Source organism: Pipistrellus kuhlii, unplaced genomic scaffold (genome assembly GCF_014108245.1).
Source record: "Pipistrellus kuhlii isolate mPipKuh1 unplaced genomic scaffold, mPipKuh1.p scaffold_m20_p_2, whole genome shotgun sequence".
NCBI classification, from domain to species: domain Eukaryota; kingdom Metazoa; phylum Chordata; class Mammalia; order Chiroptera; family Vespertilionidae; genus Pipistrellus; species Pipistrellus kuhlii.
In genome coordinates this window covers 61,316,990-61,333,546 of record NW_023425515.1, presented here as the reverse complement: position 1 = coordinate 61,333,546, position 16,557 = coordinate 61,316,990, and the positions used below count along the sequence as shown (strand labels likewise).

Below are 16,557 nucleotides of genomic sequence, written 5' to 3'. Positions count from 1 at the left end.
AGCTAGACTTGGCCAACTTGGCCACTTGCAATTATTATTTGCTTTTGGTGGCCTGTAAGGAGCTGTGGGTGAGGGCTATAGATATTCTTCCCCCAAACCTTACACTGACATGAGGTTTTAGACCAATTTTTGCATCATCCATATTTATAAGTAAGCAGGCACTAGAAGAGACATCCTGTAACAGTCAACCTGTCTTGTAAGCTTGAGGAATTCCCAACTCTGTTCCATTAAGGAATCCAATAATATCTTAAATGAAAGGGTTATTAGAAATAAATCCAATAATATTGAGGCAGACTCAGGGTTAGGCACCTAATTCTGTTTAAATTCTAGTCACAGAATCTAGGGGATCCCAGGGCTAGTGGGCTTGCTAGAGTCTCCCACCTGTTCAGGGAAGGGCTGGAGTGCCCTACAGTAATTGGGCCAACCCATGTACCTTTAACACCACCAGTTTGACCATTGAAAATGATTACTCGCCAAGACCGGTTTGGCTCAATGGATAGAGCGTCAGCTTGGGGACTGAAGGGTCCCGGGTTCGATTCTGGTCAAGGGCATGTACCTTGGTTGTGGGCATATCCCCAGTAGGGGGTGAGCAAGAGGCAGCTGATCGATGACTCTCTCTCATCGATATTTCTAACTCTCTATCTCTCTCCCTTCCTCTCTGTACAAAATCAATCAATAAATAAAAAAATACAAAATGTCTTTAAAAAAAGAAAATGATTACTCATTAACAAAGCCTATGGTGTGGAGCTACAGATGAAGCTCTTGTAATATTAGAAAACGACATTAATTATTACTAGACCTAATAGTAGCCTCTGAAGTGACTAGAGCTGGGGTGGGGAACATCTGGCCCGCGGGCAGGCTGTATAAGGCCCGAAAAATCATTTGGTCTGGCATTAGGGCTGAGTTCATTAAATGTTTGACCAAATATAGCAGGCTGATTTTCAAGTTGATAATGTTGTAAGGCTTGTGAAAGACATTATAAATATCCAAATGGTCGTGGGCAAAAATAAATAAATAAATAAAAATCCCAGGACTAGAATTTTTCAAATGCTCTATAACAGCTTTTGAAGTGTGTGTTTCCAACTTGGATACTTCAAAGATGAGATAACTACTCCTTTATTAAGACTAATTAACATATACCTAAATAATTAAAATGCATGGAATGTAATAATTTGTTAAGGATTCCTCACACTAGGGTGAGGTAGATGTATTCATTGCTGTAAAGTCAGCCACCTGCTGAGTAGACTCTCACTGGCATTTCTCCTTAGTGACAGCCTTTTCTTTCTTAGGTGTTTGAGTGTGTGGTATGTGACAGGGGAAAAGGGCTACTTAACATTTGCAACTGAGTAAAAATTTGCTATTCACAAATACAAGAGAACCCTTACATGTGCAAACATCTCACTATTTCAAGCCCATTTTGTTATATTTGTTTTAACATCTCTAAAAAATGGTTAGAGGAGAAGGAAAGCCATGTATACCTTGATAGCTAAAATATGTAAAATATTAGGGTGGGATTTTTTTTTTTACTCTATTTCTGATATTAAGATAGTTATTTTCTGCTCAAATTACAATTAGATTGTGGAGAGAATGTCAAAAACTCATCATACAAAGCATCTTTTTATCAGATATTATTGATTGAGACCATGATGTGGAATTGCCTGCTGTATTTCCGGGGGGAGAGAAACCACCAATGACAAAGTGTCCTTCATTCCATAGTCTGGGAAAATTCCCTTCCATGGGTTCATTCTCCAAAATATTCTAATCAGTTTTGGGGAGCTAAGGCCATGATCTGTATCAAATTACATATCTCCCTGCCCCAAGCCATGCTAGCTACAGTCTGCATCCTTCTGGCTGTGAGCTGTAGGGATAAAAGCTTGGTTTCAGGGGAACAGAGGGTGTGACTACTGATGGCCAATGGTAATATCTCCTGAACTGAAAGCGGGAAGGGCCCTGCCCTCTAAGTGTTCACACTCTGTAGCTGTGTCCTTTACAGTTGCCACTTGCAAGCGTTTTACACAGGAGTCATGTCAGTTGGACCCAAGGAGATATACTCTAGGAATTTACATTATTATTGGTTATAACTGCCATCCCAAACAATTCTCAATAAACAAAAAGCAGCATTCAGAGATACTTCAATCTTTCCACCAATAGCTGCCCTCTTGGATTTTTCTCCAGCACTACCATTTAAGATTTTATGATCGGACTCCCTGTGGCCTAAATGGGGTGTATTTATTACCATGGCTTGGGATTTAACTGTGAAAGCCGATTAGAGCAGATCCCGAGGGAAAGCCTCCCTGAGAATCCAGAACATCAGATTTTTCACACTGCTTTGGAACGGTGGCCTCTCCCGCTACAAAATATGCCTGACAGTCCTGAGGAGATGTTTTATATGTCCCCTCCAGAGGTCAGGAATGTACTTCCAACACAAACACTGTCCCTTAATAGCTCACAGTGGGTTTATGATGCCCAGGATTGCACATGATTTTCCAAGTGAACAGGTTCCCATGTTTTGGTTTTCTTTCTAATAATCACCAGTATTTTTTAAATCCACCCTAACACAGCTCAATGAAATTCCTCTCCTAAGCTATGTTGATGGCTCAGCGTCCATCGTGTTGTAACTACAGGCAGCTGTAGTATTTTGCACTAAATGCACCAGATTGCACTTGCCCACACTGTGGCTTACTTATGCCTTTGCTTTTTCACATGGCCTTATGAGAAATGAGTACATACATTCCCATCACTGAGCACTTTAATACCCAGAAGCACATTTGTCATCTTAGGTTTCATCATGTATTTGAAATTCCAAATCCTTTGTAAAAAATGTTAAGTAGCTGGTATTGCTACTGGATCCTGGATTATTCCACTTGTCCATCCAGAAAAGTTCCTGTTTATCCTCTCCCTTCTGTTTCTATTTCTAAGCCAGTGCTCTAAGACATAACATCTGCTCCAGCCTGTTCACTCTCCATGTGGTCTTAACCTCTTCTTTACCTCTCAGTTCCACTCCTGGGATTTAGTACTCTCTACCTCATAGGGGTTTTATGGAGGGTAAAAGACAATGTTTAATGATTGTCTTCAATAGAGAACTTACTTTTAAAATGATTTTATAAAAAAAAAAAACCCAAAAAAAAAAACCCAAAAAAACCCGTTGGCTTAGAAATGAGAAATTCTATAGCTATTGTATTTTTTACTATTCCTGTATTGCTATTTTTATTTGTGAAAAGCAATTTCTGTCTGAATGGAGTCTCTACTCTGGTTCTAACTTTCTTCCTATTAACCCTTTCACACTGGAATTGTTCTCTCTACCTTATGAAATCCTGAATGATATACTTACGAAGCCAAAAGTAACTCCCCCCAACAAGTCCACATACTTTTGCTTCCATTGCTAAATAAATCAATGTCTTCTGTAAAGATGCATCATCTGGCTCTGGACACAAGAAGTCAGAAGCTAATGAGGTCTCACTCTGGCCCTGGCAAGGTCTCACCTGTGCCTTGGTTCTCCCCATGTTAGTCTAGTTAGTTCTGTAATTTCATAGCACCTAGGGATTGTGAGTCCTGACTAATAAATGGTGAAACACATTTGCCCAATACTGTATGAATGTGTTATAAATATCAGGAGTCTTCGGGTAGAGTTTTCTAGTGTAGCGCAATTACAAAAAAAAAAAAAAAAAAAAAAAAAAAAAAGAAAAAGACTAATTCACTTATTTGCAAAAGAAATGTTTTACTAATATGTTCTTTTTTTAGTGAAAATTAGAACTATTTTTTTTATGTATAGGAGGAAATTAATAGCATATATTATTGCTTGTCAGAAAATACCCAAATTGTATTTTAACTGTTAAAACTGAAGAGGTTGCCTAACAGTGTAGTGGCATAAGAAGGAGGATTCTAGCTCAATTATTGCAAACATAGAAATAGATTTTGAAGATTGCATTATAAATAGTCGATGTTAATGTGGTTGTTTTAGATATTCTTTATTTTTAAGTCACCAGAAATTGCCTTTTATTTTTACAGTTTTTAACTCTTTGGTTCTTGACATATTTTGAATAAAGTTTTTATCAACTAAAATTTCTCATGTACATTATTCAATAACTCAATTGTGATTAAAATACATATAAAATTTAATAACTTAAGTACAATAATTAAAATTTAAAATTCAAGATTCAAAGAACATCTTTCATAGAAATGGTAAATTTTTATACAAGAGTCTTTATGCTATTTTTTATAGCACAAAAGCTTTATAATGAAATAACAAGTGTTAATGTAAAAAAAAAATGAGAAATGGCAAAATAGAAAAAATACAAGAATCCCTTTGAAAAAATACTTTAATGGTAGCAAAAGTACTTTTATACATAATCAGTATTGGAAATGTTTTTTAAGACATGACAAATTACATGTTATTATAATACTTTTTAAAAAATGTTTTATTGATTTTGGAAGAAAGAGAGACAGAGAGAAAGGGGGAGAGAGAGAGAGAACATCAATGAGACAGAACCATCTATTGGCTGACTCCTTCACATCACCTACTGGGGATCTAGCCTGAAACCCAGGCATGTGTCCTGTCCAGGAATTGAACTGTGAACTCTTGGTTCATGGGATGATGCTAAACCACACTAAACAGGGCTTTATTTTTCAATGAAGTTAAATTTATTCCACTTATAGAAATTTACTTACTTCTTGATTTATCTTTAGATATTAAAATGTCCTTTTATGAAATCATTTTGGTGTTAGGTGATAATTTTTTTGTGTGGTTATTTTACAAAAAAAAAAAAAAAATGGGGAGGAGGAGAAAGGAAGAAAAATAAAAGAAAATTTAGCACCTATGATAGATCCCTGAAATTTTTTTTATTTTATTTTTAGAGATGAAATAATTTAATGGTCTATAATACCTAAAGTCTGGAAACCACTTTTAGAAAATTATTGAGGCCCTAGCTGATTTGGCTCAGTGGATAAAACTTTAGCCTACAGACTGAAGGGACCCAGGTTCGATTCCAGTCAAGGGTACATGCTTGGGTTGCGAGATCAATGCAGCTGATCAATGATTCTCATCATTAATGTTTATCTCTTTCTTCCTCTCACTTCCTCTCTAAAATCAATAAAAATATATTTTTAAAAATTACTGAGATACCATAAAAGTCATCCTTTTAAAGTATAAAATTAAGTGGTTTTTAGAATATTCAGAGAATTATGGAACCATTGCACAATCAATTTTAGAATATTTTCATTGTACCCCAAAATGAAATCCACTTATACAATACTCATCCATCCACGCCCCTCCTCCCTGGCCCCTGGCAACCAGCAGTCTTTCTGTCTCTGTGGATTTACCTAGTTTAGACATTTCATATAAATGGAATCATATCTAGTAAAAGAGTGATATGCAAATTAACCACCACTCCTCTATACTCACAAGCCACGCCCACCAGCCAATCAGGAATGAGTATGCAAATTAACCCAACCAAGATGGCTATGAACAGGAGGCTTTGGTTGCCCCCGATGATGGAGGAAGCCAACTTTCCGCACACCCTGGCCAGCCAAGGCCTCCACTCAAGGCTACAAAGTTTCAATTATAGAAGGTAAACAAATCCCAACAAAAATGGCTGTGACCATGAAGCAAGCAGGAGCCTTGGCTCTGCTCAAGGCTACAAAGTTTCAATTATAGAAGATAAATAAATCCCAGATACCAGGTGTGGGGTCCCTGGGGGGCATGGCTGGCCTGCAAACCACCACAGGCCCCTCACCCAGGCCACCCCACACCCTAGGGAACCCCCAACCTGATCTGGGACACGCTTCAGGGCAAACCAGCTGTCTCCCACCCATGTACCAGGCCTCAATTCTATCTAATAAAAGAGTGATATGCAAATTGACAATCACTCCAACACACAAGATGGCTGCCCCCATGTAGTCAAAGATCCTGCCCCCATGTGGGTACAAGATGGCCAGCACAAGAGGGCCAGCAGGGGAGGGCAGTTGGGTGGGACCAGACCTGCAAGGGAGGGCAGTTGTGGGCAATCAGGCCAGCAGAGGAGGGCAGTTGGGAAGGACCAAGCCTGCAAGGGAGGGCAATTGGGGGTGATCAAGACTGCAGGGGAGAGTAGTTAGGAGTGACCAGATCCATAGAGGAGGGAAGTTGGGGGCCAACCAGGCTTGCAGAGAAGGGCAGTTGGGGGTTGGGGGACCCAGGCCTTCAGGGGAGGGCAGTGGAGAAAACCAGGCCTATAGGGGAGGGCAGTTAGGGGCAATCAGGCTGGTAGGGGAGCAGTTAGGCATCAATCAGGCTGGCAGGGGAGTAGTTAGGGATGATCAGGCTACCAGGCAGAAGTGATTAGGGGCAATCAGGAAGGCAGGCAGGTGAGCAGGTGGGAGCCAGCAGTCCTGAATTGTGAGAGGGATGTCCCAGATTGAGAGGGTACAGGCTAGGCTGAGGGACACACACTCCCTGTGCATGAATTTTGTACACAGAGCCTCTAGTTTAATATGCGGTCCTTTGTGTCTGGCTTCTTTGACTTAGCATAATTCTTTCAAGGCTCATCCAAAAAACATTATTTTATGCCAAATAACATTCCATTCATGGATATACCACATTTTATTCATCAGTCCAGTTGTTTCAGTTTTGGAAGTAATTATGAATTATTATGACTAATACTGCTATACACATTCACATACAAGTCCTTGTGTGTTTATTTCCCTTGCATTTATACCTAGGAATGGAATAGCTGGATCATATGGAAACCCTATGGCTTAGCCTTTCTGAAGAACTGTTATCTAAAGCTACTGCACCATTTTACATTCCCACAACAGTGTTTTTCCACATTCTCAACAACACTTGTTATCTGTCTTTAGATTATTGCTTTTCTCATGAGAATGAAGTGCTATCGCCCTAACTGGTTTGGCTCAATGGATAGAACGTTGGCCTGTGGACTGAAGGGTCCCAGGTTCTATTCCAGTGAAGGGCATGTACCTTGGTTGTGGGCACATCCCAAGGAGGAGGTTTGTAGGAGGCAGCTGATCAATGTTTCTAATGTTCTATACCTCTCCCTTCCTCTCTGAAAAAAAATCAATAAAAATATATTTTTTAAAATAGAATGAACTGCTATCTCATTGTTTCTTATTTCAATTTCTCTAATGGCTAATGATGTTTGTTTGTTTTCTATAATCCTTTAAGAATGTAAAAACATTCTTAACTCCTGGGCCATATAAAAACAGGCTGCGTACTAGATTTGCCCTTCAGTTAGCCAACCTCTGACTTAGAGGATAGAATTAAAAGACAAATACATTAAAATGGTACTATAAATGCACCATGTTCAAGAAAGTAGAGGAAAGAATGAGCCTGTTTGAGGTAGATATGAGATATCAAAAAATAATGGTGGCCCTCACTGGTGTGGTGTTGACTGTGCACCCAAAGGTTTCTGGTTTGATTCCTGATCAGGGCACATGCCCAGGTTTCGGGCTCAGTCCCTGGTGAGAGGTATGCAAGAGGCGGCAATGGATGTTTCACTCTCATATGGATATTTCTCTTTCTCTCCATTTTTCTCTCTAAAAATCATTTAAAAATATTTAAAATAAAAGAATGTTCTCACTGAATTAGACAAGAGACCTTGGTTTGCAGCATTTCCATGATAAAAATTTTCACACCATGGCCAATTTTGAGTTCACCACAGGACAGCCTGAACCTAAAGTTGGAAGCTGCACAATTCACATTGCCATTGGTGTCAGTTGACCAGCACATCACTGAGGTCAAAAACTTCTAACTGTGATGTATGACATATAACAAGATAGCTCCCATCTTCAAGTCTATCATTGGTCTTCTCCTCTACTCCTACAACCAATCAGTAGAAGGGAGAGTATCTGTCTCCTCCCATTGTATTGTTAGACTTCCAAATAGCCTATGGCTCTTTCTCAGCCATCATTACTTAAGAGTCATAGCTACATTTCCACATACACACTTACCAGAATGTCGAAAACATATTGGAATAAAGTCAAAGCCTCCTTAAAGAGACATGTTTGATTGTGATTTAGTCAAATTCATTTTTCAAATAAATAAAGGGACACATACTTTGGTCCATCCAGAAGACTTCCTGGAAAATATATTTTAGCTGAGTGTTGAATGGATTTAAAATGTCCAGGTAAACAGAAGAACAGATATTCTACACATATAAATGGTCTGTGGAAGAGTTCCAAGATGGGAGTAAAAAAAAAAGTGGGAAGGCTATGTCTTTGGTTAGAGATGCATTGTGAACTTTTGCAATCAGATATTTTCCCTGTTTCTTCTCACAAGAGGTTTTGGGGAAAGCCTTCAGTTTAGATTTGTGTTTTCACCAAAAAGGACAACATAAAGAAAATAAAGGGGAGAGAAACCAAGATGGCGGCATAGGGTAGACACCGGAATGCAGCCTACCACAACAAATTTGAATTTAGAACTGGAAAACAGGGGAGGCATTGCCCTGAAGCACCGAACAGCTAGCTGAGAGGAGGCTCTGCCATCTGGGAAGGAGAGAGAAGGCACGCTGAACCTCAGGAACTGTGAAGGCTCTGCCATCTGGGAAGGAGAGAGAAGGTCCTGAACCTCAGGAACTGTGAAGGTACGAAGGTTCTCTGTACCTTCACAGTTCCTGAGGTTTAGCGTGAAAAGGCGCTGGCTTTCTCCCGGCGCGGGGAGAGGAAGGGCCGGGCTGAGTTTGCTACTGGCCAGCGCGTGGAGAGGGCAGACAGCTAACGCTTGGCTGGCTTTCTTGTTCGAGAGGAAAACAGAATCAGCCTATTGCTCTGATAGACAGCCCCAGACAGGGAGAGGCCAGACTGTCAGGCAGTGGGCAGAAATCTCTCGGAGGTGTGTGAAGCCAGACACCATTACTGCAGGACTTGGGGAGGAGCCCACAGGAAAACAAAGTTTGTCTGCACCAACCCGAGACTCCGCCCCATCTGTGGCTGAGCACAGAAGCTCTCCCAGAGGCTGGCTTTCTCTAAGGAGGGACTGGCCAGAATCCAAAGCTTGTCTGCACCTTTACCAAAGAGGTGTGTGCACTTGCAACCAATCTTCCAAAACTCTCCGAGATCAGGTGTTTTCTAAGGCAAAACTGACAGGGAATCAAAGATTGTCTGTGCCACCCTGAGACCCCACCCTATCCAAGCTGAGTACAGAAGCCCTCCTAGCTGAGATACTGCTGATCCTCACAGCCAATTGGCTTGGAGATCAACGCTTCCCAGTGATACCAACAATAAGCAAGGCTTAACAACAAGACTGCACACACAGCCCACAAAGGGCTACACCAAGACTGTCCACCGCAGGTAACTGGGAAGGCTGTGCTTCTGGACTCTACCAGGACACCTAGCACACAAAGCTATTCCATCAAATCATGGAAACAACTAAAACGCAGACAAGAGGAAGGACACAAAAGAAGGAGATGGAGGAAAAGAAAAGATTGGATATTGAGTTCAAAACTACAGTTATAAGGTTATTCAACAATATCCTAAAAAAGGCAAATAAAATAAATGAGACCTATGAGGATATGAAAAGGGAGCAACTAGAAATAATAAGGGATCAACTAGAAATGAAGAAAACATTGTCTGAAATAAAAAGTATTATACAAAGTCCAAAAAAACAGAATGGAAGATCACAAGAGTCAAGACAAAGATTTAGAACACAAAGAGCCAGAAGACACTCCTCTGCAGAAGCGAGAAGATAAGAGAATCCAGAAAGTTGAAGATAGTGTAAGAAACCTCTGGGACAATTTCAAGCGAACCAACATCAGAATTATGGGGATGCCAGAAGAGAAAGAGCAAGATACCTAAAGAATACTGGAAGAAATAGTGACAGAAAACTTCCTCCACCTGGTGAAAGAATTAGACTTACATGTCCAGGAAGCCCGCAGAACCCCAAACAAAAGGAATCCAAGGAAGACCACACCAAGACACATCATAATTAAAATTCCAAGAGCAAAAGACAAAGAGAGAATATTAAAAGCAGCAAGAGAAAAGCAGGTAGTTACCTATAAAGAAGCACCCATATGATTGTCAGCTGATTTCTCAACAGAAACCATGCAGGCCAGACGGGAATGGCAAGAAATATTCAAAGTGATGAATAGCAAGAACCTACAGCCAAAAATACTCTACCCAGCAAAGCTATCACTCAGAATAGAAGGCCAGATAAAGAGCTTTACAAATAATAATAATAAAAAAAAAAGCTAAAAGAGTTCATCACCGCCAAACCAGAATTATATGAATTGCTGAAGGGGGTCATTTAGGAAGAGGAAGAAGATAAAGATAAAAATTATGAACAACAAATACATAACTACCAACAAGTGAACCTAAAAACCAAGGGAATTAAAAAATCTAATGTACAATATTAACTGGTGAATATAATAGAATCAGAGGTATGGAAGGGGAGTGGACTGATGATTTTCGGGAAAAAGGGGAGTGGGATTGTGGGAAGAGACTGAACAAAAACTGTGCACCTATGGATGAGGACAATGGGGGATGGGGAAAGGACAGAGGGTGGGGTGGGAACCTGGTGGAGGGGAGCATTTGAGGTGGGGGGAAGAGGAACACATTTGTAATAATCAGAACAATAAAGATTTATTTAAAGTAAAAAATAAATAAATAAATAAATAAATAAAAGAAAAGAAAAATTTTCCTTCCATAGCCTTTGAAATTGCTACAAAAAGGCTCTAGAGAAATGATTGATAGTGATTCATCCACAAAATAAATCTACTATGTTTCCAAATTGGTATTAGTTCATGAACTGTGTTTAATAACTCATGGTCTTTTCCATAATCTCCTGGGCCTCCCATTACTTTTTTTCTAATCCTCATCTGAAGATATAGTTCCATTGATTTTTATAGAGAATGGAAGGAAGAGGGAGAGACAGAAAGAGAGAAACATCCATGTGAGAGATACACATTGATTGATTGCCTCTTGACACACCCCGACCAGGGCTGGGGATTGATCCTGCAAACCAGGAATTGAATTGGAACCCTTCAGACTCTTGGGCCAACATTCTATCCACTAAGCAAAATTGGCTAGGGATCCCCTTACATTTCCTAATTTCTTCCTTTCTACTGATAATAAAGCCCAAATCTGCAGTATAGGACTAACGCTTTTGACTTGTATTTATCAGTACAAATCAAAGCAAAGAAACAAGCAGCCATGCTGGGCAGAAGTGGTCATCATGTCACCCTGCTCAGTGAAGCAGAGGGTGGAGCCATTCATTGCTCAGGACTCCCAGTTGCTACCTTTACAGCTTGGCATTTCCTATGTAGAAATGTATAAGGCCTTTTGGGATGATATCCTGGTGAGATAGCATTACATCCCTGCTCTCCAAGTCCCACAATGCTGCCCAAGGAAGACAAGAAGAAAGATGCTGGAAAGCTAGCCAAGAAAGACAAAGACCCCATGAACAATCAGGGGGCAAGGCCAAAAAGAAGAGTTGTCCAAGGGCAATGTTTGGGACAAGCTCAATAATGTGGTCTCTTTTGACAAAGCAACATATGACAGGCTCTATAAGGAAGTTCCCAACTATAAGCTTACTAGAGGCCCGGTACATGAAATTCATGCACAAGGGCAGGGGGGTGTTCCTCAGCCCTGCTTGCACCCTCTCTAATCAGGGACCCCTCTAGGGATGTCTGATTATCCCGGTGGGATCGGATCTAAAAGGGCAGTCGGACATCCCTCTCACAATCCAGGACTCCCAACTGCTCACCTACCTGCCTTTCTGATTGCTCCTAACTGCTTCTGCCTGCCAGCCTGATCACCCTAACCACTCCCTTGCCAGCCTGGTTGATGTCTAACTGCTCCCCTGCCAGCCTGTTTGCCCCAACTTCCCTCCTCTGCCAACCTGGTCACTCCTAATTACCCTCCCCTGCAGGGTTGATCGCCTCCAACTGCCCTCCCTTGCAGGCCTGATCCCTTCCACTGTCCTCCCCTGCTGGTCATCTTGTGGTGACCATCTTGTGCCCACATGGGGGTAGGATCTTTGTTCACATGGGGGTAGCCCTATTGTGTGTTGGAGTGATGGTCAATCTACATATTACTCTTTTATTAGATAGAATAGAGGCCTGGTGTACGGTGGGGGCCAGCTAGCTTGCCTTGAAGGGTGTCCCAGATCAGGGTGGGGTTCTTTTGGGGTGTGGGGCAGCCTGAGTGAGGGACCTGTGGTGATTTGCAGGCCAATCATGCCCCTCGGCGACCCAAGTGGAGGCCCTGGTATCTGGGATTTATTTACCTTTTACAATTGAAATTTCATAGCCTGGAATGGAGCCAAGCCCCCTGCTAGCTCCTTGGCTGCTGCCATTTCTGTTTGGATTTGTTTACCTTCTATAATTGAAACTTTGTGGCCTTGAGTGAAGGCCTGGGCCTGCCAGGGTATATGGAAAGCTTGGCTTCCTCCTTTGCCAGGGAAACCCAAGCCTCCCTCCTGGTAGCCATCTTGGATGGGGTTATTTACATATTCACTCTGATTGGCTGGTGGGCATGCCTGGTGGGTATAGCGGAGTAATGGTCAATTTGCATATTACTCTATTACTCTTTTATTAGGAAGGGTAACCCCAGCTGTGGTCTCTGAGAGGCTGAAGATTTGCAGGAGCAGCCCTTCATGAGCTTCTTAGTAAAGGGTTTATTAAACTAGTCTCAAAGCACAAAGCTCACATGATTTATTCCAGAAACACCAAAACTGGGGATGCCTCAGCTACTGGAGAAGATGCAGGAACATCAGATTTCACTGGCTGTACATTTTGAAACATGAACCTTTATTAAATAAAAGAGAGAGAGAGAGAGAGAGAGAGAGAGAGAGAGAGAGAGAGATGCATAAGACAAAGTGACTTGAAGAATCTGTGACTTCTTTGTAACTCTTTTTTTTCTTTTGTTCACTAGAGAGAAAGCAAAGCCTTTTCTAAAATGCAGAAGACAGTCTAGCATAAATGTCACCGGCTGTGATTGATGCTGACTTCCTGGCTTTCCTGGCATGTTCCTGCTTTCCAAAGTCAGTTCCATCATACCGGCATTCTGTGAACTCAGCAGCTCTCAAACCTGAGCTTGCATTAGGATCACCTAGAGAGCTCGTTATGCCACAGACTTCTGGGTTTCACCCTGAGAGTTCCTGACCCAGAAGGCTGCTGTTCTGGGGACCCCTGCAATCTACACAGCTCTCTGCAGGCCAAGCCCCTTGGGTTGCTACTTTCCCTTTGCTGTTCATTTGGAAACTTGTGTCCACCTGGCTTGCTTCAGGCATGACACACTTGCCCTCTTATTTCAAGGTGCTATCATTTGGGGTCGTAACCTATTGCCATTTGTTGTGCTCTCATCATTGCTAAGTGTGCCAGTGATGTTGGAGCCCCTCTCGCCAGCATATTCATGATGGCCACTCCAGGTGGCCTTGGTTACTGGTGTGTACTCTGAGCTGTTCTGTGGAGCATCATCCTTTGGTTGCTCTCAGGCCTCAGCCTATCCACGGCCCTGAGCCTTTTCTTCCTTTCTCAATTTTCCAAGAAAATTCTGCCATTCCAACTTCGTTTAGGACGGGCCATTGCTTTTTCCATGTTTCTAGAAATCGTCCTGATAATAGATGACAGACATCATCTCCTGGTGGTCTTGCCAAATTATAGCTCAGGAGAGTGATCCCTAGCTAATCAACTCTCCCTTGTCCAATGATATGTTCCAGTCTCTCAGCCTCAGAATCTAGTTGCCCTGCTTCTGCCCTGGCACCTGGCTCTTGTATGTTGGCTGGGCCTTGCTGCTCCTTTGGTGTAGAAACTGTTTCCTCCCAGCTTATCCTGCAGTGATTATGCTGTGAGGTAGCCCTGCTTATGGGTCTAGAAGCCAGGGGGAGAAGTTGAGGGAGATCTTGAGTGGGTCACATGCTTGTCTCCATTGGGGGAAACTGCATTGATGCAAAGCAAAAAGGATGTACTATCTCCAAGAGAATTTAGGATTTATAGGGCAAACAATATCCCCGATCTGCCCAGGATTGAATAGCTTTTAGCGCAGAAAGTCCCACATCTCAGGAAACCCCTCAATAAGCAGAAACCAGGACAATTGGTCTCCCTAGGAGTCTGGGGATTCAAAATTTTCAAGGGCATCCTCCTAGATATTTCTATCCCAAGTGTGTTTCAGGGTCCCATTTTTCCCCAACAAGGTTGGGAATGTAATTGTCTCTGGAGATCATTTGATTTAGTCCTGGGCTTGGACCTCAACTGCAAATTATAAGAGCCTCCCTGTAAACTCCCACGGAGATCCTCTGACTTTCATATTTGACTTTCAATGGCCTGTTACTTGCCTGCAGCTTTTCATTATCTTTAGGGTGTCAATGACTCTGGGCAATACTCATCCAATCCCATCATCCAATCTCATAATTCCATTCTTTTCTGGTTTTTCTCCTGGAAACCTAAAAAACCAGTATCCTTAGAATAGAGTTTGAAGAGAAGGCAATTTATTTCAAACTAAAAGAGATGCTCTAGAATGGTAGGTCCCATAAGAAATACAGACACATTTATTGTTTGGGGTATTTCCCTGTATCTGTAGCAGATATCTGAGGGAATGGTTTCCCAGTGAATATGGGAGGCAGGACTATCCGTGTCCTGGTCCTGGCTCAGAAGCACCAGAGTGGTGGGCCTAGAGATCCATGTGCTGACACAGCTGTGTCTGGGCAGAGCTCTTAATCACTGCCACCACCACCTTGATGCTGTATACAACTCCAGGACTTTGAATCAACCTGGAGATAGAAAAGGTAACAGAAGAATGTTGCAAAAATAGCTTCACATTTCCAACTCACCTGTTGGGATGGAAGCATGGCTTTAGAAGTTGACTAGATGAACATAAAGAGATGTGATATTTCTTATATCATGGCTGACATGTACACATAAGGAACTCTTTGACATTAAAATTGGGACTCAAAAGAACTGTTGGCCCAGAAAGAAACTCACAACAGACTGATCCATTTGCCTCTCAGCATAACCATTATGGCTTGTCTCAGTTTCGGTTCTTACAAGGGTATTTCTTGGATCACATGATCTCACATCTAGAGAAAATTATGAACAACATAAACTGATGAGCAAGGGCAGACCCAGAGAAAGAGAAGCAGTGCTCAGACTTTCAAACCTCAGAGGGAAAGTAGGAGTGGGTGGGAGAAAGGGGAAGATATCAACCAAAGGACTTGTGTGCATGCATATGGGCCTAGCCAGTGGCCATGGACAACAGGGGGGTGGAGGCATATGTGGGGAGGGGTTTGAGATAGGAATGGGGGGATAAGGGCAATTATAAAAAAAAAAATCCAAAAAAAAGATGTGATTTTTCTTGTACACCTATGTTTATGGACTGCTTTACATAGTTAAAAAACAAACAAACAAAACCTTAATCATATCAGCCCCTCCCTCTCTCTTAATTGCTCAGATCCTTGAAGCCTCTCTGTTCCTTCCACACATACCTTCGGTGTCCTTAGGCCATCTGGACCACACATTGCCAGATGGATGCTGAGAGGATGTTATGCAAAGCCTCCCTCAGCCCCTCTCTCATCCATCTCAAAGCATGAGCAAGCCCACACCGACCCCACCTCCACACCATTTGCTTGTTCTCGTACTGATCAAACCTCACCTCTAGCCCACAAGTATTTTTTTTATAGCAGCACGTTAGAAATAATTTTAATTCCACCCCTTTCTTGTTTCTATCCTCATTTTCCCCCACTCACATTTATGTTTCTTTCCTTCAGATCACTTATATTTGTGTTCCTTATTTTCTTTTCTTTTCTTTTTTCTTTCTTTCTTCTTCTTCTATTTTTTTTTTTTTTACAACTATAGTATTTTTATTTTACTACTAAAAATATACTATGGTGCCCAAACCGGTTTGGCTCAGTGGATAGAGCGTTGGCCTGCAGGCTGAAGGGTCCCGGATTCCATTCCAGTCAAGGGTATGTACCTTGGTTGTGGGCACATCCCCAGTAGGGGATGTGCAGGAGGCAGCTGATCAATGTTTCTCTCTCATTAATGTTTCTGGCTCTCTGTCTCTCTCCCTTCCTCATTATTTTCAAGTTCCACATGTTTGGGTCTTTGAGAGCTCTCATTGTAAAACAATAGATTAAAATATTTGTCATTAGAAATTTCAAAATGCCATTTTAAAAATGAGCTCTGAAAGTGAATAGAATTTGCTAATAACTGATTTTAGAATTTTGATCAATATTAAAATGGATTTTATTTGCATTAATATCAAGCAGAATTAAAACTAGAAGAGAAAAGTACATGTTTTAAAACCTCACTAGGAATATCCTGAAAAAAAAAAGTTGAGATTTATCATGTCACAGGTTATCTAATAGGTCTCATTCAGATGTTGACCATGCTTTAAAGATGATTCCCATTCATAAAACTCTGACCTTATCAGCCCCGTTTCAGACATACTGAGTAATAACAGGGCTTCTGCTGCAAGGAAATGCATTTTCTTAATTATTCCTTTGGTAATTTAAAGGCTCTGGCAATTTCATGCAGTCTCTCCTCAGTAATACCTCATTTCTCCATTCTTAAGCACTCTTCCACTTTACATACTCTACCTTTATAGCTTTCTGCGATAGTTATGCATCCATCCATT

The 16,557-nt window shown here is 41.5% G+C and overlaps 1 pseudogene; it reads left to right on the top strand.

Moving 5' to 3' along the window:
* Positions 1 to 11,301: 11,301 nt before the first annotated feature.
* Positions 11,302 to 12,743, top strand: LOC118722803 (annotated as a pseudogene).
* Positions 12,744 to 16,557: the final 3,814 nt, after the last annotated feature.